This window comes from Platalea leucorodia, assembly GCF_965183815.1.
Source record: "Platalea leucorodia genome assembly, chromosome: 5".
NCBI classification, from domain to species: Eukaryota; Metazoa; Chordata; class Aves; order Pelecaniformes; family Threskiornithidae; genus Platalea; species Platalea leucorodia.
The window spans coordinates 66,598,642-66,622,491 of record NC_138827.1 but is presented as its reverse complement, the minus strand read 5'-3'; the positions used below and the strand labels follow the sequence as shown (position 1 = coordinate 66,622,491).

The window sequence follows — 23,850 nt, the reverse complement described above, 5'->3', positions numbered from 1 at the left end:
TTTCAGAGAAGACATTTCTAAGATTTTACAACTAGGACCAAACCATTATAAATTAAAGCTTTACAGAGTTCTACTTTTTTTACTTTTCTGAATATTTTTTTTTTCCTTTTAGTAATGTAAATCAAGTAACAGACCAGAAAAGTTAAAAGTTTAGCAAAAGGTCATGTTAAAAGTAGCATCCTATACTGGAAAGTGTTTGGCAGTCTTAGTAAGTAAAATTCTACTATCTGCATTGATGATGTGCACATGCATACCACTGCTAGTAGAGAGAATTCATAACTAAAATTATTATCTAGTTTCAGCCTATTTTGTAGACCAGCTACGATTCACTGTAAGATGCTTCCAGAATAACAAGTATATATTCAGTCACAAAAACCAGTCATACAGTTCAATGAAAAAGCAGTTTCTGAAAGCTGCAAATGAAGCGATAGAGAATGAAAATTCATTTTTGAGAAGCCATAGCGTGAGACAACTAATGCTGTGATCATACATTACTGTTCCATCAGCAATAGATCCGATTTAAGAGCTTGCAACTCCTGCTAAGGCACTCCAGTCACTACCTTCCCTCACTATAGGCTCTTAGTTGACCCTGTAGGTACACCAATTCCAATGTTTTTATAGCCATATTCTTATCCAGCTTTTGAAAAATATTAAAAATACAGAAGTGCAGTGCAATAATTTGACCAATTTCCCAAGGTAAACAAGAGGCCAATGCACAGTGTTTACAAGTAGGTTTTTTTCAATATTTAGTTTGAGGCAGTTAAAAAAACAAAACATTGTTTGCTTTCTGTTACAAAGTCAATAATTTGAGTAAATATTTTCTCTTTAGCATTTTCACATATTTGAAGGATAGCACATTTATGCTTTGTAGAAGTATCTATTCTTAAAAATAGTACAGCTCTGTTTGTCTGTAAATCGCAGTTCAACTACCTGAAATACACCAATACTCATGGCTAGATCTCCTCAAACCTCTGCTCTGCCATCTCCCCAATTAACATTTTCCTCCTGTTTGGCACACACAGCAAGTTCAAACTCTTCAGTTCAATTCAACTATTTAATTCAAACAGTCTGGGAGCATGTTTACTTACGCATGTACACAGACCTTTAAAAAAAAAAAAAATACCACCCCATAGAGAAGCCACATCAAATCCTTAGGCTACTACGTACGCAAAGGGAGTCCAAAGCAAGCATCAGGCAATACAGACAGAAGTTTTTACATGAACCCACAGCTTTCCTCAGCCTAACATACAAACTCTTTTTCCTCATTAAAATTACAACCTACTAGGTAATATGGAAATGAACCTAAAGGCTTCTCTCAACATGTTACTCCAAATAGCTTATAACTGCATAAGTTACTCCAAATATCTTATGACACAAGTGCTAGAAAATCTAACACAACTCTAACAATAATACCTGTCAAGAAGCTACAAAAAGATTCTGACCACACTCATATACTAAGAACAAGTGATGCAGAGACAGCCAGACATTGCACCAAGAAATACAAAAATATAAATGGAACAGAGGGGTAGTAATAAACAGGCGTAACGTGGAAATTAGAGATTTCCATGGGATGCCTTTCAACGTCTCATTTGGGGCTGATGCCATGAATCTTTGAATCCTAACCAACCCATGGGACCTCTGAAACTTCACACTGTTTATTACCACCTTATGTCAAACACTCTCCCGCTTGCGAATTGTCTTAGAGCATATTAAAGCATAACAACATGACTGTGGAGGTATACATGCATTATTTCTGGAATGGAGCTGTCTCCCACCTGGTTTGCTCAAACCAGAAGGTGATGTGCTTATGATCCATAAGCAAGTTCATAACCTCAAGCACAGGACTGTACAATTTTTCTTAATTTAGAAGATGCTTAATAGAATCACAAAAATTGTCATTATATCTGTTTCTACTTTTTTCCTACTTCTTTACTCCTATTAAGCCCCTGCTATCCATGTTATACTGCTGCAATGAGTGTCAGGGTTCAACAAATAGAACTAAAAGTAGACACATGAAACAAAGCACCGCATGCACTATTAAAAACCCTTGCAGTGATTTAAAGATATTATTTTCAGCAAAAATCTTTTGTATAGTATAACTATACGTTCTCCAATAAACCTTAGGTTTATGGCCATGAACAAACAATTCAAGAAGCAGTAGAAGACAAAACAAAGTTATATTGGCTTTGCTGCTTTGCAAATCAAAATCTTCATAAGATACACCCCACACACAGCCAGCCACTTTTATGAAACTGCAAACTACTCAGATTTATCTTAACAAAAGCAACTCCTTGAATGAATCACAACCACTTAAGAATTATGTTAGCCTGTTCATTATTGTGGACTGTACACCATAACGTACTTGCTTGCTAGCATGGAAAGATACTTCTGTTACTCCTGGATTATACAGAACAGGACTGCAAATTCTAGATTTATAAAAACCAAGTCTTCTCCTTTTTAAGGACTTATTTTTTTTTTACTGACGCTTACAAATATCACAAGCCACTTAGGGTCTGCACCAAAATTAACATCCCCAATATTCAGTGAGAGGGGTTCTCAATGTTCTTTGGAATCAGGCTCCTTTGGGCTCCTTCAAATTAAGTGACTGAAATAGATTACTTGTCATAACTAACAAATAATTTTTAAAAGTAGTCAGGATCGAGGTGATCAAGTATTAAGTCAATATCAATTAGAAATATTGAAATGTAAGTAAGAATAGACACTTTGCATACCTTTAAAGGTATCTACATTTTAATTGAAATGTTTTTGACAGTAATACACAGTTCAGCTAGTCATACTGATAAAAGGTATCTAGAATCCTTCATTTAAGCTAGTTAAAGAGTTGAGTGAGAGCTCCAACACCAATAGAACACAAACACATGCCATTATACTGAGGAGGTGGGGAGATGTTGTGCTAGATAGAGTAAAACATGGTGGTCCTGTTTCGTGGCAAATGCCCCTGAGGTGCTACACAGATTTGGATCCTATGCAGAGAAAGAGGCAAGTCTGTCTTCTGAAAGAAAAGACAATCCTGGAATGTAAAAAAAAAAAAAAAAAAAGCCCTGGGTATATATTAATGGTAACCACTAACTTGTGTCATCTGCCCATATAGGATATAACGTGCAGACAGACTTAAAAATATTTTCTGTTTCCAGGCAATAAATATAAATTCAAGCTTTGTCATTGGCTTAACCAACGGACTAAATGGATGCATGTGCAGGAATCTTAAAGGAAAAACTGTTATTTCTCTGCCACCAATTTCTCAGTTTGCCACATCAAAATATCTAATTTCTTCACTAGTGCAGTTTAAGCTAGGGGTTGTTTTTAAATCCTTCTTGTACCACAAGGAGATCTTTCATCATGTTCTTTACATTTTCAGTCCAGAGCTCTGTAGAATCCCATGTATTCTCCTTTCACAGATATCACCACACTCAGTGCGTATTTTAGGACTATAAAAGCAGCAGGACACTGCACTGCCAGTTGTGACACTAGTAGTATGACCCTATTATTTCCAAGTCCAGGACATCAGGATTAGCATTTTGCATTCACTCTACCAAAAAAAAAACCAACAACCCCACAGAATTATTGCTATGACAGAATTCTACTCTACAGGTTTATTTTTACTTGAACGATTGTTTTCTCTTTGAACCTGAAAAATGGAAAAATCATACTTCAAGCATATTGGCCCTAATAGTTACCATAAATTTCCAGAAAGGCTTGCTGAAACTTGTGGTATTATCACACTTGCATCTTAGAGTCCTACGCGTTATTTAGATCAGCAGTGTGTTCCGGTTAAAATTATACATAGTGTTTTCTTCAGGACATTTGTCTTTCTCATTACAGAAGACAAGAGAACAATAATAGGAAAAGCCTCCTTTGTAAAACATATTAAGTATTAAAAAAATCACAGGAGGTTAAAAACGTCCTGTTACATGACATCATTGCAATGCAGCAGATGAAGGGAAAGTAATTTTGAATAGGATTCATCTTTTGATCCAGAGGAGAGCACCAGATCATATTTAACCCAAGAGGTTTTGGTACATTTTTATCATCTACAATCTGCTTCATATCTTAAAAACCAGTTTAGAAATCTGGGGATGTGGAGAGTCACAGAGTGGTCACGGGAAAAGAGTTATTTATGAAACACAGTAGAGACTGAAATTGCATCCTTGGTTAAAATTGGAGAGTCAGACCTACAATGGCAACGCAGCGGCATTTCTATCAAAAAAGCCATAAAAGAGAGAGACATGAAAGTAATCCAGTGTTTATGAGTCACACCTATTCCTTGTTTTCTCCTGAGGAATCACAGGTAGGGATCAGGCGCTATGACGAAATGTGGCCTATATTCCTTCAAATTTCGGATTCTTGCTTTCATCAATTAAGTTATCACTAACTTCTGTAAATGAACTGAGAGATGCAGAAGGACATATGCATACAGTTTCAATGCAAGAAGAAGAACACTAAAGTGATATTGAACTGTAGAAATTAGCAAACAGGACTGCAAGAATCAGTGACTAAGTCCCGCATCTGCAAGGTTAACAAAAATGTGGTGGAGAAATAGAGGTATAGAGGGAATAATAGAGAACATTAAAAAAAAAAAAAAAAACCTGCAGCTGAAACAGGCAACTGAAGAAAACACATGAAAACAAAATCTAATGCTTTAAAATTTTATCTAATTAATAAGAATCATAGGAAGGAAAAAAATCCCTCCAAGCATAAACAAAAAATTAACAAGAAGCAAACAATAAGCAACAGAAGTAATATATAGAAAAGCCCTATTTAAGCAGCAGCAACACCATCAACTGTAAAAAAATCCTCAGAAAGGCAATTAAGTACTGGCATGTTCTGTTCTATGTTATGATAATACTTAAAATAGTGGAGATTCAAAGTCAAAATTGTATCTTTAGCTATAACATATTTTAATTGGGGGTGAGTGGGGGAGCCACCCCAACGGTCACTGAACAAGCCAGAACCACCACATTGTTTGCTCTGGCCTGAAAAGCCATCAGCCTACGAATCTAGTCTACAGCCTATGAATCTACTCTAGTTGACACGGTAACAGTCTACATAATGATATCCAACCCCAACTGATCTATTAAACAGTGACAACAAGAATATTAGGTCCCATTCTACAGAGATCAGTATTCACCTAATTCCAATTTAATAGCATGAAACAGCAGTCTTAAATAAAACCCGTTCTTAATCTCTTATATGAAATCTGGGACCAAAATTCTGCAAATTAACTTCAGACACTTCTGAGTAGTTCTGATGAACAAGGTCAGGCATAAGCACACAGAGAATGAAATTACCACTGCAGCTATAATTGGAGTACCTCAGAAACACACATTTTTTGCCATGAAGTTCAATCTACACAATGGTCGGTCAGCCTGATGGTTATCACGATGCAATGTATAACTCCATATAGGTTAGATTAAGACATTCTTGGTTATTTGCCACGGAAAGAGCACTGAATACACAATACTTATTTTCTGTAAGCGATACAAGATTATTATGTTAGTAACAAAAATATGGAAAGAAAACCATCAACCTCACTTCTTTAAGTTGTTACCAGGGCCAATCAAGGAAGTCTGCATTTAAAAAAGAACAAGTAATCAAAACACAAAGAAAACAAGTTAAAAAGATTTCAATTTCTGTTTCTTTTCTATTCATATTTAATGGATAAAATAAGTGTTCTGTTGTATTCAGAATTCAATGCATTCTCCATTTTTAAAGGTAGGTAAGAGCCAAGAAAAAAGCTTTTGTGTTTTTTCTGATGGAGCTCAGCAGGAAAACAAAACAAACCTCCCTAATACACACAGAACCTGAATTTATGACAAAGCTAAATAAACTGGATATAGTAACAACAGGCTTTATGGTTTTTCCACAATACAGCAGTGTTTATCCTCACTTGTTAAAGTGGTTGTGCCTTGAAGAGTATCAAACTACATCAGTGAAGGCCAGATAGAGACTGTTTATATGGATGAATCTGTTCTGGTCAGGTCAGTGATGAACTACACTGCAAGCAGTGAAAAAACCTGCGTATGTTGAACCAAGGCTTGCAGCTTAGCTTCTATCTACTGGGAAAAGCAACTTTATTGCATCTTATACTGTTGCTCCACAATCAGACCAAGCATGTATAAATGGACCTATTCCTCCCACTTCCCAGTTCTTGGTCATACTTAATCCAGTTCCCAATGCCGTATCATAAAAACCTGAGCCAGTAACCAAAGAAAGGCGCAGCAGGCAGGAAAAGGGTGGCAATGGATTGAGAAAGGCTCCAACCACCATTTCAGGAGCGTTGCTGCTGTCTCCAACGACTTACAGAACTATGGTGTGAATGTCCAAGCCAAGCATACTCTGAGAAATCAAAGCCCAGACACGAGCAGAATTCATACATCCATCACAAAACAGAACTAGTAACCATGTAATTGCAGTCATTCACAACACAGTTTTTCACTTATCAGCTGTTGCACTAGCCAATACTTTGCCATATATACCTATAGGTTTTCCTAATATCCACATGCCAGGGCAGGCTCAAATGAATAACTGACACATTTCCAGATAAGTGACAACATAGGACAGAGCAGAAAGCTCTCTACCAGTCACCCCTCCACAGTGTAAGAGGCTGAGAGTACAGTTAATAAGTTGCCATCTCCAGACATGTTACAAATATGCCTTTGAGCTGCAACATCTCTCTAAAGATCTTACCTTGTAAAATGTTCCTAGCTACACAGTGAAATGCAAGTTTCGGAAATCTGTCAAGATATGTCAAGATTCAAAAGAAGTTTGCTAGCTAAGAAGAAAATACACTTCATTCTACCTTACACAAACACTGCCTGGGACTTATATTTGCATCATGTCTTCTAAGAAGCAGCTGAACATAATACACAATTGAATACTGCTGCTGGGTGGGGGGGGGGGGGGGGGGAGAAGTATTTAGACCATAAACAAACAGGATCAAATTACCCAGAAGTATACATGCCTTGCAGCAAGCACAAAAAACACCACAGTAAATAACATACACAAATATTCTTCAAGAGCATCTGGCAAAATTGACCATAATGAATTCAAAATATTCAAAGCAATTCTTTCCAGCCAACCACTTATTTCTTTCAGAACTGAGATCTTTAGCATTTTATTAGGTTCTTTACTGTCAAGGCATGTTTCTTCAGTAGTTTGACTTTTTTTTTTTCCCCCTGCCATTTGGCTAAGCAACTAAGAACTTTATTCAGCAAAAGTAACTTCCAGATGACCTAGCAAATGGAATTGATTTGGATTAAATAGCAACAGATTATTTCAGTGTTTAAGCAGTCATGGGTATGCCAGTAACATAACACATCTCAAATATATTCCACTAATCTTATTAAATATGCTTTTATTTTTCTTTCACTAAACATCTATTTTATGGTCCATTTCTTCATACCTTTTAATCACTGCTCAGTTACAATGTCAAAAAACTTGAAATCCCAAATTGAAAAGCACATAGAGTCCAAACACAGATAATTCTCCGAGTAAGTAGTACATAAGGGACTGCTGCGGAATCATTAGGGTTTATGACTATATGCATATTTACTGTTTTGCATATTTTACACGACAGATTTGTTATAGTTGAAAGCTTTCCCTTCAGGCTCTTTTAAAGAAGCACATCTAGGCATATCCCACAAAGTTGTCTGAAGAAGGCATAACAGAACTGTCCTCCATGATTTTTTTGAAAGTGCAAGGGCAAGAGAAGGAAAGGGACATGGAAAAAGAAAGGAAAAGGTGTGCATTCAGGGGAGGGAAACTATACCGCTCATTCAGAGCTGAAAGGATTTAAACTACACTTAAACCAAAAATCTCTTGCATTCCTCAGCTTTTGCTTGCTCAGCTTTTGTTTATTTTTCTGACTCACGACTCAAAGTTCCTAGATCCTAATCAAGCCTAACAATGCTACAGAGGAAACACAACTCCAAAATGGCAAGGGGAAGAAAATCTTATTTAGGAATTCTTCATAAGCCACCAAATTATAAAAACTCAGGATATCCTCCAAGAGTGGTAAGAAAAATCCTACATAATAAAGTACAATATCCTTAAGTCATCAAAACATGACCTGGTTCTGTATTCTGGATGTCAAGAGCTTAGATGATGACTGTTCATTCTGATGTTGAACTGCTCTTTGAGGTATCCCAGATTCCTCCAGGAGTGGGGTTTTGCAACAAGTTAAGGTGCAGGCAACAGGTATCACAGATGAGGAAATTCTTAAAAATATCAGAGAATCAGTGACCAGCAAAGATATCTGGATACACGGAGTGTATGAAACACACAAAGTCTTCCCAAAAAGTCTCTGTTGCCAGAGAGCCTCCATAGGAAGAAGCTTTCTACTCCATTTTAAATGATCAGCTTGGCCAGCAACAGGAGCTACACATGTTCCACTTCATCAAAAGCCTCATTTATTAGCACTTCAAAATCATTCACTTTCCCCACACAATACCATCTCTCATGCGTATTAGCTCTCTGTCATTTTCTTCATCTGGCTTTCAATAAAATATGTAAACAAATGATGTTGCATCTATTTTTATCAGGTTCTAGTGACTACATTTCTTTCCTTAGAGATCTAAAAGTAAAGACTACACTGCTGCTTTATTTATGAAATTCAGGAATTTAAAAGTAAACAAAACAGACTAATGCGGGATTAAAATTCACATAACGAAAGACATTTTGTAAACGCACTGTAGTCCAACAAAATAACATTTTTCTCTTAGGATATCCTTTATCCTATTAGGCTCAAGCTCGGGACAAACAAACTTTTAAGTAAGCCTCTGCAAATTGTTCACTAAAGCATGTGAATCTTTTCTGAATCTGAGGCTGGTTTCAGAATTCATGGCGCAAATTATTCTGCATTTTGAAGACAGGTATGATTGAAGGCCATCAGTTACACTGGGAACAAGTTGAAGTATGTGTATTAGCGTGTACATGTTATGCTTGCCATCAGATACAAAATGCTCATATAGAATAGTCTATATAATATACACTGCCTTATTTCTTTATTATCTATTTTAAATGCATAGCTACATGAAGCATGGTACCATGGCATCACATTATTGCTAAGTAGTCACCCCCTCCTTCTTCTTCCCCTCAGAAAACCCAACAACAAAAGAAGAAATCCAAACAGTGTGACAATTTTACATCGACTGCTGCAGATAATGACCAGCCATTCCCTACTCCATTTGTGCAAGACTGCACAGTAAACATACATAATACAGAACACTGTGCATTAAAGTAGCTAAAAGTATAGCACACCATCCTTGCCTACTGTGATACAGATATCCTCCTTCCTTGCAGCAGCAATGTCACTTGTGCAGTAAAATCATTTTTGCTTTGCCAATCGGTACAAAAGCAAAGCAAATACTAGCACTTTTCTAAGAGAAACAATCAACAGTGCTGTCAACTGCACTTCAGTTTCCTGACAGATTACTACGCTACTTATGTAGACTGTGCTTGCTCTGTGAATTTTCCACGCCGGCAGATTTGCCATGTCTGTAGCCATCAGCTGTCTCATGCCATCCCAGTCAAAACCAGTAAAAATAGACGCTGACCACAGCTAACGTAACTGTACTGACAGTTGTGGACATTACCAATGCAAGCACATTATTCAGTACCACATGGCTGAAATGACAGCTAATGATTTGGATTCAAAAGTTACTCTTCATATTGGAGAAAATTACTAATACAAAATCAGCCTAGCACTTTAATAGCTACATTCAATATCCTCAGACATAAAACATGGGGAATGAAACTGAGACCTCTGGGCAAAGTGTTTTATTTTGGAAGAGAAAACAATAAATAGCTCATATGCTCTTCTAGTTTACATTTGCTGTTAATGACAGACTACTTGTGACAAACATAAGAGATTGCAAGTCAGTACGGGCAGGTTAAAATGCAGCTTGCAGTTTCTGCTGTCTTTCAGTGCAGAAGCAAAAGTCTTTGAGAGAACTGAAGCTGGGAACTATGAAGTTCCCAAGTGCCCTCTCCCAGACTGGCTGGTTTCTTAAGAAGTATGATTTCGAACCTGTGGGGACTAAGGCAGAAGTAGAGCTCCCATCACAGCACTGGGTGGGAGGGGAGGTTGTAGAATCATTTTTACAAGTTGGAATGCTTCTAGGTGAGTCCTTTTGGTCCCCCAAAAAAACTAATATGCTTTTTAAAAAAAAAAGTAGACTCAACTTTGGAGAGCTGCACTAAATTATGAGGATAGCAAGCAATTTAATGAGAATCCCAACATTTTTAAGTGGCTGTGTAAGAAAACATTACTTTCTTCACATCCCACTTTCCCAGACATGGAGTTTGGGCAAGCCCCATACGTATGTTGCCTTTTAGCTTACCAGTACAACACACTACACAAAAACCTGTGTGAAGACAAAAACAACCTGTTACTGAGAAAAAACAACCACAAACTTTCATTACAAGAAGATGTATAAAGCACTGCACTGGTAGTTACACGAGCTGTTTCATCCAGTTAGGCGAAATCTGGAAATTATCTCTTTCAAGAACATTAGCATTATACACACTAATGTTGCAGTTTAGCAGTGTTGACATACTGCATTTCACACCACAAAAACAGCAGAGGCAAACAATTAAGTGCAATTACTGTATGGCACAGAAAGATAAGAGAATTAGTAACAGCTCCAGCTGCAAAATGTGTTGGAAAAGTATTTCTTCCATCCTAAGCCTATTTGCACAACAGGATAAATTGAATATTAATACAACATATAACTTACAAAATTAGTAATGCAATTTTTAGCCTGCTTGAATCAAGAAAAAGATTGTACTAATCTCAGATGTTAAAGACCTTTGTGTTTACAAATTCACAGTATGCTCTGCTTGAAAGCTTACACATGTGAAAAAGATTAAGGGGCACAATGGTGGGGGTTAGTCTTTCTGCTGGCTACATAGCCCTCTGCTACTATTTTCTGTCCCAAGTAAAGATTCAGCATCATATTATATCACATACACTTCACCTCTCACTGTTACTTACTACTTTGTTTTAACAAGTTTTCTAACGTTATTTTAACTACAGCTACTCTAAAATAGGTATGACTTGTGCATACCATACCCCGCAATACAAAACCACCATTTAGCTGTAACCCCAACTGTCCACTGTTTTGGAAGCGATGGTTCTGTCACCTTGTCAATTGGGAAGAAGAAAAAGATGATACACTATCAACTACTATTTTCACCTCTAGCACTGAATCTCCTTTGACTTCAGCCCATGAACAAGCAGTTAGAACCACCGGCAGAAGCAACTTTGTTACATCTGAATATAAACACAGATGAAAATGAAACCTTTTGACTAATATTTTTCTCATTTAAGACTGAAGCATGTATCAGTAGAAGCTCAGACACAGTGATGCCATCATTCATCATTTTAGGGCAAGTCTCACAAGATCTGTTTTTCTTGAAAACCCAAGTTCTTAAATTTTGAGTTTGTGTTAAAAAAAAGAAAAAATCTGTTTTCAATATAAAATAAGGTTAAGATCTACATAGTTAAAAAAAAAAGCTTTAAAGAAGGAAAACAATACTAAATGCTCAAAAAAGACAAAGCCTATATTATTTTTAATCTCATTATTTTATGATTTTTTGCTAGGGAACCTGACTCATGATCTTTGAATGCATACAGCTGCCAACACAGCGTGTAGGAAGAAAGCACTGGAGACAGCACATATCTGCACAGCAAGGCATTTGGAAAGATGGTCTAGACAAACGTTAAGAAAACAGGTTTGAGGACACACCAAACTTTTTTAAACAACTCCTAATGTAATTGGCATGCAAAGATGACCGCTGTTCCAAACAACATTTTGAGATGTGAGTGCAGGAAAAATCATTTTTTATTGAGAACACAGTCCTTTATCTAGGCTCGTTACCTCACTTCTGTTCCACTTTCCAGAAGATTTCACAACATAGTAAGAAAAAAAATGCTGTTGTTTCAAGAGATACCTTCTTTAAGAGATGTACACACACACACAAAAAATAAAAGTTCTCAATCAGACAAAAGAGAAAATATATTGATTAATATTAGGGGTACTTTTATGCATAGGAAAAGCAATGGTTACACAGGGCAGCAGATAGAAATTGCCAGCACTAGCAAAATAGCTACTTGCCAAAGCCCAGATGGCACAGACTGCAGCTGTGAAGAAACCAGCTCTCCCAGGGGTCTCCCTGCCACAAGGAGAGCTGCAAGACTGAGGTGAGAATGGGCAACCCATCTCGCTTCCAGCCACCTTTCCCCACTGCAGCAGCAGCCTTATCCCAGCCTTTCATCCAGTGGAAACAAGTTTGATTTTGCATAGGCTGCCGAGAGCTCTGAAAAAATTTTTAAGGGCTACATGGATTTAGAGTGTCGTAGATCACTTGGAAAGTTTAAGCACAATGTTTAAGTTCCTAATGGCCCATGCTGCCTAGAAGGAACTGAAAATCTAACATATGCATTTAAAAGGACAAAAATGAAAATAGAATAGACTATTAAATGTCACAGTAGGTAGTAGTCAGGGTTCTGTTTTGCACACTGTGTTACTACAGTATTTTGCCTTTGTCCAAGATTGCCCCCATTAAAACTAGGGGGATGGAGAGAACAGACAAAGAATGAAAAAATCACATTAAAGATCTTGAATAGTTTCAGAGAATCCAGCAGTCCTCAAAAAACTATTTCATTTTATCTAAAAATAATAAGTAGGAATTTGAATGCAGTTTTAAAGTTTTCATGTTATTTTAGGGATTATGAGAAAATCGAAGCACCTTGGAGATTAGGCTCCTCTATCCGTATCTGTTCCCAAGTACTGGAGTACCCACATCCCCTGCTCCGCTAAAGCAATACAGCATGCTAGAAACAGTCATCAAGACACTTGTGAATGCCAAAGAATTTGCCTTAAAAGTCATACATTTTTCAAAATAAAAGTATTATTTACTTGCACTGGTCAGGATCTTGCTACAGCACAGGACTAACCAGAACATCTAAAGAATTTCCACAGATTATGGTTCTACTTTCTGGCAACAACAACAAAAAAATTTTAGCAACTACTTCTTAGTTCCAGAGAGCTAAAAAAAGTAAGATTGAGCCAGCTGCAGTCTCTGCTCCAACCAGTGCATTATGAAGAGAATTGTTTACCAAGTTACACTTGTGCAAACTCATGCAAGGCAATGGTGTTGATCAGGTATCGCTGACAGAATAAACTGCAAACTATTTGGCTGCACAGATGTTCCTGAATCTTTATAACTGCAAGTGAGATAGAAAATGGAGAAAACCCAGCTCAATTCTCAGAATAAAACCTGAATACGCAAGCTCAGAGTTAAGACATAAAATGCATGCAGCACTAACAAAGTGAGCAGAATATACAGTATAAGCTAATAAGCTAAGTAGGTCAGACTCGGAATTAAAATAATGAACAGAATTTCTCAATGCCTGCCCTTCAAAACAGAAAAGAATTTTGCAGAAGTTAAAGAAATTCAGTATCTTAATCTAAGGGGCTTTCTGGTAGTACTTTGCCACATTATCAAGTAGCCTGTGTGAAACAGCAGGCGTTACGAAGCCTGAGTTCTGCTTCTTGCTCCAGTGAACGCTTACTACTTATATGGCCTTTGGAAACTCGGGTCTTGTCTCTTCTACAGAAATGTTTGCTTCATTAAGCTACAAAATTCTACATTCTCTTTCTTTGCCTAACATGTAATTACACCCCAAAAAAGTAAGTAATTTCAAACTGAGGAAAGGATAATATTTTAATCCACAGCACCCTCTTAGCTTGGTGATCAGAACATCTGCTTAAACTGGCAGAGGGGAGGGGCAACGAAAGTATAAATTCTTTCCTGGGAATTCATGATGAGTTTCCAGCTGAATAAATTCTCTATTGAAATCCTGGATAAAACCTATGTGATAACATCACTTCCTTCTCTTGATGTTCAGTTTAGTGTAACAAACAGGTTTTGAAACCATACAGCAAGAGGAGGCATTTCAGATGACCTTCTGCTTATTAGATGGGGTGGAGCTGCAGCCGAGGTAGAAAGCATTTTTAAGAGGTAAGAGCTACTACCAACCATTCCCAGAGTTCTTTCAGGGCCCCTGGGCAAATGAAATGGCACAGACAAGGTCTACACTTGCATACCTAAGACTAAAAGTGTGGGCAATAACTCACTGTAATGCTACTACTGCATTCTGCCATTCCTGCTAGGTCACAGGTGTATGCCTTGAGGACAGACCACAAAACGACAAGTAATTGAGTTAACGTAATACCTCCTTCCTCCTGCCCCTAGCCACCACAGGCCATGAGTGTAAACCCAGATTAAGGCTACATATTATATGGTAATAGTAGGCTATTCCACAACAGCGAATCCACAAAACAGTTTGATGAATTATTTAAGTCAGGGGGCATCTTCAGCAAAGCACTGACAGTGGGGTAGTGAGACTAACTGCATTAAAAAAGCCAGGGTTCTGATCCCAGCGATTTAGGAGATATTAGGAAGGAACTGCCTTCCATTGGGAACAAGGATATTAACAAATATATCTATATGAAAAGTCATATATTGAAGGTAAAAGAACAGAAAAGGATGTTGTTAGGTAGCTATGCAGAGGCACTATGTGTTCTAACAGGGGCAGTATTGTTTGGTCTTTTCTGGGATACAACCTGATTCTCTAAAGACACTTATCCCTTCAAAAATCAGATTACAGTAAGGCAAAAAAGGGATGGGGAAAATGTTTATTTGTGCCCAATTAGCGTACTCTTATGTAACAACTCTATTAAGTCACTAATTCAGGATTTTTTGTGTCGAGAGCTGATTTACTAGAAACACAGCCTCAACCTCTGCCACGCATTTCACCCTTGACAACAACTGAAAATTCTAACAGAGAAGAGATTTTTGTGAAGTGAACCTGGTGGACTTTTTGGTTCTCAGTGCTCCCTACTCCCTCTCTTGAAAAACTGGCAGAATTAGAATCCTGCCGCAAGTCATATTAGATATGTCAACAATTCAAGGATAAGGTAGTTTATTTTTTGTTCTCTTTCAAGCTACGTTAGTCCCCCAGTTCAAGCTGAAGTTGGCCTTCAATTATTTCACGTGGTAGTTCTAATTATTTTCTATGACACATTCAAGCAATACGCTCTTGAGGGATTATCTCAAGAGAAAAACTAATTCTATAATCATAATACAAATGCCAGTTTATTGTATTTGACCTCTCAAGTTCTTCATGTAAGTCTTTTGATTATGATTTTTAGAGCATCCAGTAACATTTACAAATGTACGAACACACTCATGCAGACACACTGCTATTGAACCATGAGATGTTACCTTGTCTACAGGGAAGAGACTAACAAATTATTCTAATGAGCTTGTAAAGGAAATTCTGAAATGTCACATCAGGTGCATGTTTTGCAGAGCAGTAGATGCACAATCTCTGAACTCTAAGAAAGACCTCGAAAAGAATACAAAGTAGTTGCCAAGGTCTAAGGAGGCAGTACCAACTGTTAGTTAGTGTAATAACCACTCTCATTGTCCGCTCTTGTTAAGTACATCTTCCTCCCTTCTGGTCCTCTAGTATCAGTTTTGTGTTTTCCCATGTGATTTAAAATGCTTTTCACAGAACATCGTAGTGTAGTTCACTGTTGCAATCTAGCATTTTCTCTTTTTTTCTGGCATAAATCATTTTTATTTCTGTACTCATCACTTGCAAGACTCGCCCAATGCTAGCTGGATCACGTTTAAGACTGTCATCCTTACTTCTAAGGCAACCTGATTTGTACTTGCTTCTGCTTATTTCCAGCCTCTTTTCACTGATATCCCTGTCACAGTAGCTCTGTTAAAAGCACAAACCGAACTGCTCCCTTGCATCCTTCGACACCGTGCCATAATTCCTAGGCTTTTAATCCATAAATCACTCACTCTATTCAACCTCTTCATGTAAATATATGCCTTTAAGAAGGCCTATAATCACGAATGCATCCATACACTTAAAAATAAAATGTGTACCAAAAAGCATAAGACTAATAATCATTACATTATTGCCCTTTCTTCCCCCCACTATTTTGTTGCCTCTTTCCCTGAGTGCACGTGGATAATCTCCAAATATCAGAGGTTGTCCCTGACATACTACTACACCACAAACCGATCAAATGAATCCATAATTATGAGGCAAACTTTTCTGTTCATTTTGAAATTGCTATAAAGATAGAAGCTTGACCTTGAAAAAGATACTTCTTTTCCCTTGGGTGAATTATTGTCTTATTTTGATTATCATCATAAGTGGCAGAGGTCTGAAGCTCTGAAGCATTGCTTATCACTACAACAATTGAAAGGTACAACTAAAGTTATAAGTTAGTCTAACATGCAGGAGACAAAAATCACTGAAAAGATAAAAGTATTTCTAAAAGAACAAGTTCATAGTTACTCACATAAAATGTCAAAATGGGTGCTTATTTATATTTACACTGAGTAGACCAAATATATTGCTAAAACATTTTATATGTATACACACACATTCAAAGCACCTTCACAATCACCTTCATGTATAGCTTCCTTTCCAGTTTATTAGGTTTTTTTAACACTTTTTAGTTACATCTACAAAGAGATGACTTTTTAAAAACTTGCAACTGCAACGCAACTGCAGGAACCGAAAATTTAAAAAGTGAGAGTCGCATGGTATTTAAATTAAAAATGTAATGACTGTCTTAAGTTCAAAAAAGACCCCAGAAATCTAATTCTTTGGAAGGGGGCAAATTCCTTTGTACGAAGAATACAATTAACCTCCATGGGCCTCTGATTGACTCTCGGTGCCTTTCAATAAATGACAAGGATGGTGAAATTAAATGAGCACCATGCTTCCCCATATTCCTCCGGAGAACCATCGTACAACTTTCAGACCCCCTGAAACTGAGAATTTCTCCCTGAATCTCCCTCGCCCGACTTCAAGCCAGGGGCTGCAGTCCTTGCTCAGATTTCAGTTTCCTATTCGGATGATGATCCGACAAACTCCTCCGGTACTCCACCCTCCCAACACCCGGGTGCTCCACGGAGTTAAAATTAACTTGGTGGTTTGGCTTTGTCTACGCGTGGAAGATCCTCCCTCCTAAAACAATTGCGCGTTCATCGGCCTCAGCGGCGAGCTCGGCTCGCCTCCCAGCACCGCCGAGCTGCCACGGCTAAGCCCTCAGAAGAAGAACAAAACCTTGTCTCAGATAATGGCTTTACTGTACTTACTAAGAAAAAAAAAAAAAAAAAAAACCACAACAGAATGAAAGGCATCTGATTATTGTCAGCTACTTGAAATTCAAAAAACCCTAAACCACGGCATATCTATCGCCTGTCTAAAACCCCCAAGTCCTTGCGGTTTTGAAGTTAGCGGAGAAAACCGCTGCAAGCTGCGCCCATCGCAAGTTTCGCCCCGCGCCGCCAGCCGAGCGGGCGCGGGGGCCGGGGCACGGAGAGGTGCGCCCCGCCAACGACCCGCGGCCGCTCCCGCTTCCCGCAGGTGAGACCTGCCGAGGAGACGAGCCTCGGCAGGCGGGCGAGGCCGCCCCGCCGCCAGCCCCGCTCCGCTCGCCGCCGGGAACAAGCCCCGTTACTCACGCCGCCCGCCCCACCCCGCCGTGCCGGCCCCGGCCCGCCCGCCTCGCCGGCTCGCCCGCCGGCTGCGAAGTTTCCAGCCGAGGGCAGCGGCCGGGCGCCTAAGCCCGGGGCAGCGCCGCCGCCACGGCGATCAACAGGCGCCCAGACCTCCCTCCCCGCTGCCGCTCGGCAACCGCACCTCGGGGCCGCGGGGAACGGGCGGCTGCGCCCGTCCCCGGCTGCCCTCGTCCCCGGGAGGGACGGTGAGCAGCCCGCGCCACCGCCTCAGGACCCTGCCGCGCACGCAAGCCGCCCCTCAGAGAGGCGCGCCGCGTACCTGGCGAGGTGATGGAGGCCGTCCCGCCGCCGCGGCACACGGCGCCCGCTCCGGCCCGCTCCCGCCTCAGCCGCGGAGAAAGTTTCCTGACGTCAACGCGGGCGGGCCCGCCTGCCTGCCTGCCTGCCTGCCGGGCTCGCTGCCCACCGGGCCGCCGCTGCTCCCGGGCTCCCCCTGCCTCCCGCCGCCACCGCCGCCGGCCGGCAGGGAGGAAGGCAGGAGGAAGGCAAGAGGGAGGCGGCGCCGCCGGCACCGGCGCCCCGCGGCGGCGGAAGGGGCGCGCCCCGCGGCGCTCGGCAGGGGGCGCCGTCGCGGCCGAGGGGGCGGTTGGCGGGCGGCGGCTGCGCGCGCCCCGCCCCGCGGGGCGCTGGCGTGAGGCGGCCGGCGCCGCAGGCGTTGGGGAAGGCGCAGCTATGAAGTGGCAGAGTGGCGCCATCGCTGGCTGCAGCGTCTCGCCCAGCAGGGGCTGCCCCGAGCTGTCTCCCGGCCGCAGCCCCCCCGCGCCCCGGGGCTGTCGGAGCTGAGTCAGGCCCAGGCCTCCTTGGGGCGAGGGGTCTGGGATGTGGCGCTGCCCCCGGGCCGGTCGCGGGAGGACGAGCCCTGGCTCAACCTCCCTTCCCCTCGACGGCGGGGGATAAGGAATAAGGGGGCGAGCGGGAGCGTGGGTGCCCCTCGGCTGAAGGCCCATGGCGAGTGGCTCCTCCGTCAGCCCGGAGGCGGGCTCACGCTGGGTGGGAGCCGCCTCCGAGCAGCGGGGAGCAGGCCCCTCAGGGCCGTACTAAACTCAAGGATGTGCACAACTCACCTGGCATCGTGGCTCATTGTAATGAAACTCCGCCTTCGGGAAAGTCTGATGAAGCAAAGAAGTGGGAGGAAAAAAACCATGAAGAGCAGGCAGTAGTTGAGAAAGTGGGGAATGCAAGTTAGTAGCTCATCATTCCTTAAGGAAACGTTGTTTGAGGAAAAAAAGTTAATTGAGACGCTTCCACAGGTCTTGGGTAAATCTACAATGAAGAATAGAAGTATTTTGGTAGGGTACAGATATGTAACATCATTCTGACTTTGAAGATACCGTCTGTGGCATACCATGCCAATTAATATGTGTTTTAGAAACACAAGAACAGTGTAGATCAGTATATTTTTATGACAGTCAGGAAATGCAAGTTAGAGACAACATACTTCCCATAAAAAGGCGAGGAATTCATGTCTGCCGTATTTCTTTTATTCCTGGTGGCCTTCTGCCATGATGCTGCCAGTAAGGGGGCATGTAGTGTCTTCGGAAAGGCAGGAAACTCATCTGTCATTGCTCTGCCTGAGTTTTGTCACAGCACAGTGAAAGATGCTTTCCATTTTTCATTAATCAATAGACAAACCTCAAGAATGGCCATTTAGAGAACAGAACAAAACATGTCACTGAAATCAAAGCAAAGGTGTTTTGTCTCCAGTGGGCGTTTGCTTTTTTTAAAGGCAAGACAGAAAACAGCTCAGGGTGGCAATTTACAGTTAGAGTGGAAACATCATGACAGAAAAAAACATCAAGGGTAGAAGTCAAGAGCAGGCAGCTTTTTAAATGAGTAAGCCCTAATAATTACATGCATAGATGTGAATAAGGTAAAAAGTTAATTAGTGTGGCTGCCTTTTCCATTCACTACTAAACTAAAAAAACCTTCCAACATACGTACACGAAAACAAAGCCAATGACTAGTAAATTTGCCTGCTCCAGAGATTATTATAAGGCTTCTGAAATTTTCCATCACTTCATTCTCTCCTGCAAAGGAAACAAATGCTAGCTTTTTACATGGTTTCAGAGTTACTTGTAAACTTTACTAGCAAACTAACAGGCTATGAAGAAGTTGCGAAGGATCATAGTACGGAAAGTTGTGACTGTGGTAGAATCATACCAGTTAAATTCCAAAAGATAAATAGAAGTGAAATTCTGAGAAGGAAGGAAAATGGAAAACACTTTGGGGGAAGTTGGATGGGAATTGTATTCTAAATAACCACAGAGCCAGGAACTGGTTTCAGCATCCAGAGAATAAATCTTAAACATTTTTCTGAAAAAAAAAAAAAAAACAAAACAAAACAAAAACAAAAAACAAACCCACACACAAATAAATATTGTCTTTACTGCAATATTAAGACAGTTGAAGGAATATCTAATGAATTTCAGTAAAACACTCTTCTTTCATTCACAGCTGATCCATGACTACTTTTTTTTTTTATTGCTGCTGTTGTTACTGACAGCCATTCCCATACACACTTGGCAGCATCTTGTTGGAGCTGACAACTGCATTGCATGCATCTCCTTAGCCATTTGTGCCTGTCAAAAACAGTGACAGGAAGGATGGGAAGAGAGATAATCTATGAATTCTATGCAAGCATGGAAGAAAAATAGAAGTAAATTGCCACCAAGAACCTAATTTTTTAGTAGTTTCTCAGAAATAAAAACACAGACTAATCTAGCCTATCACAAGTTTGAATTTTTAATTGTGTTAAACATTTAGACTTTGATTGCCTGTTTTTCATGTTAGTGAGATGGATTTTGCAAGCAACAAGGCAGTTCGTGTGCTGCTTTCTTAGGCAAAACTACAGTTCTTTTCAGTGTCACGAAGCACTTTTATGTATTTGACATTTCATAACATACATCCAAAATTGGCTTTTGTTGTATGTAGTGAACAAGTACTCAAACTTGTTCAGTAAGTGTACTGGTTTTATTTTGATTAAACAAGCTCAGCTGCAGTCTGCTTACTAGATGGAGTCTCGAAGTTTTGACCTACCTATTAAAAATACATATATTTATCTGTAAAGTTATGGACTTCCTTCCATGTTTTCTGTTTCCCAAAACTAAGCCTCAGTAGAATTTTACTAAAACTCTGATAAAGGTCAGTAGCTCAGTCGCAGCAGCAAAGCAGAGTACACGCTAGACAAACAGAAAACGTTTTGGCTATCGAAATACATCTTATCTTCAGTTTTTCAAAGGTGGTTCAGAAAGCAAGTAAAATTAAGGGCACTTTAAAATACTTTTACGGTACCATAGCAGATTATTCATCAGAGAAAGTTAAAAATAAAATATGATACAGGGGTGGTTTTTTAGTTACTAGATTTTTCTGAAGTCAAGTATGTTTGATGAAGTCAGGGTAGATTTTGTCCAAAATCAAGTTATACCATTTTAAATGCAATAAAAATATAAGCATAAAATATATTACCTCAGGAAAGGACATTTTTCAAAATCCCTTCTCCATGCAAATTTTTTTCTAAAAAAATGTGAGACATTTTATAATACAAGAAAAAATACTCAGTACATAGGAAGCTTCATATTTCTTCTGAGATATATTTTTGACATAATCTGTATTGCAGTGCTTAAATAAAAGGAATGTAGAGCAAACCTATTTTTGACTTAAATTTGATGCATATTATTTGAAGGGAATAGAAGAAAATGTGATTTCTTTCTTCTACTGTCATTCTTTCCCATCAACAGTGGCAACCTAGGGATGGAATGAGAACAGTATTTGAGAGGAAAAGTAGAGCAAAAAAATGTGAACTCTAGCCTTAGTACCTCTTCATCTTAATTGTTAATTGATGTGATCCAGGAGCAAAAGGCTAGGAGCAAAAAGAATAAAACAATGACTTCCTCTGTGGTCTAGGTCCCCCAAAACCTGAAGTGGACAAAGTCAGGTCATTACTGGGGCTGTCATTTTTGAGTGCTGTGGAAAAGTTGAGCAAGCACACAAGAAATGAAAAGAGTATACTCAAAGAGAGAACAAAATCACATTCATAAACACATGCTTGCACCTTGGCTGCTTACATGAATGGATTGGTTTTATTGTTCTCATGAAGTTGTAAATGTCAGTCGTGTAAACAGATGGTGAAGACTGAGTGGAGATAATAGAGGATGAGCAAAAGCAATGGAATCAGCATTCATTTAGATCTGGAGCTATGCCAAGATCAAAGAGTAAATATTAATCACTTGGACTGATTTTCCAGAAAACAGTTACTAGAAGGAACAATGATTAAAGGATTGCGCCAATTACAAAACGTGAGAAGTTTCACCTCCCTACTGAGCGCTGTCTCACCTCTCACATAGAGCAAAAGCTACCTAGCATCACTCTGCAAGGATGTTAAATAATTAGAAAACAGAGCAACCCCCATTCAGTCTTTCTTATGAAGAAACACTGCCAGGGAAAATTCTGCTCCTGATTTCATATTTAACTTTTACGCCTTTTAATAGTGTCATGGTGGTATAATGTGCATCCCCATTTTAAATTTTTCTTACTTTGCCAGAGAACTGTAAATTGCCACATTGTAAAGAAAAATCACATCCCCACGTTGATCTTAATGATCTTAGGAGGACATAAAAAAAGCTCCGTGTTTCAGTCAAGGGAAGGACATCATTAGCAGAGTGATCAGTTTCCGTATCAGAGATGGCAAAGGCCAAAAGAGCCTGGCTACCCAGACAACTAGTTGCCTTATCTTCCATAAACAAAACCAACCAGGGAACAGGGTAATTGTTGGCCATGTCATCAGAGCAGATGTTGATATCTTGAAGGCAACTATATTAACATCATGTTACCTGAATTTTCACTGTTGTTTGACAGTTGATCAAAAACTCTTGAGACAGGATTTACTGCGATCACATGACAGAGGCTTACATACATTAGAAGATCTGATATGGAGCGGCTTGGAAGAGAAGGAAGAACATGAGAAAAAAGTACCTTTTCTAGCTTGATTAACTGGGAATGCAGTCGTGTTTCAAAGATGTGAAGGGTTATGGGCTCAAAATCACAATATTTCTTATGTTCCTCTGATGTTCCCATTTATGAAAGGATTCTTGCTGGGTATTTGACACTGTTTTTCCTCATTATTATGTTCTAACTGAGTTTTTTTCATCATTCTAAAAATTTAAGTGCAGAAAGAACTATTACATTGCTTTGATTCAGTAGGTGTCATACTCAGTTTTATCCAGGTGTCTTAATTATTGAGTTGTTAAACTCAATTCAGGGCCTGAGGAAAATAGTGCCAGACAGATGGGAAAAACAGGGTATTGACAATGCTCAAGTGTGGGTGGTGGTGGAGGTGACTGATTTACCGTTGGTCATTGTAAACCTGAGCGTGAGATCGGTAGCAACTAGCAATATATCTAAAGCTTTTTTTGTGGAAGTGTGTAACATTAAAAGTACCGTACCATAGCCACCGTTACAAAACATTTCCAAAGTAGAAAAACAATTTTTCATGCAGAACTTCTCACAGACTAATGCTGATTATATACCTTGCATCTACAAAGCCAAGAGAAAGAGACAGACTTTGGGCATTTCATTCTAAAGTTTTGAGAAAAGGAAGAAGCAATAGAGAATTTTCATTAAAAACAAAAGGCTAATATGTAGTATTCTTTGCAGAGAACAAGAGTGCAAAATGCTTAATAACATTGCTTTTTTTTCTGAGCCAGTTGTCCTTTGAAGTGTGGCAGAATGTCTACCTATGAAATTATTTGAAATGGTCTAAGTTGCTTACTCCATGACAAAAACCTAGAACAGACAGCCTAAAAATTAACTGTGCCATCAACTTAAGCAGAAAGAGTAAAAGAAATCATCACTCTATCATCTACACTACACATGGACATCAGTTTTTAAAGCCGTCTAGTATTTGAAAACGATGCAACAAAAATGTACTCAAGGGTGCCTAAACCAAAGTAAAAGTTCGAGTCAGCTGTCATTGAACTTGCAAGGATTTGTCCTGTGGATTTCAGAGAAAGTAATATTATAATATATTAATAAAATATTTTTACAAGAATAAAAACCTCTAAATAGAAAAAAAAAAATCCGGTTAAAGGCTTTGCTTTTAGGGCTTCTCTTAGATGAAATGCTAGGAAGGAGATTGAGCTCTGGAAGAATCTCCAGTCCCTTGGCATAAACATTACAGCATCTATCAACAGGTAAATTGGAAACTAAAAT

At 39.5% G+C, this 23,850-nt stretch overlaps 1 protein-coding gene across 2 annotated transcripts in view; it reads right to left on the bottom strand.

Moving 5' to 3' along the window:
- The window catches only part of GULP1 (GULP PTB domain containing engulfment adaptor 1), a 157,598-nt gene extending 139,564 nt beyond the window's left edge, over positions 1-18,034 (bottom strand). For both annotated transcript variants that reach the window (XM_082312126.1, XM_082312125.1), the window contains exon 1: positions 17,903-18,034. The gene's annotated coding sequence lies outside the window, so the exon portion shown is untranslated. The remainder of the gene's footprint in view (positions 1-17,902) is intronic.
- Positions 18,035-23,850: the final 5,816 nt, after the last annotated feature.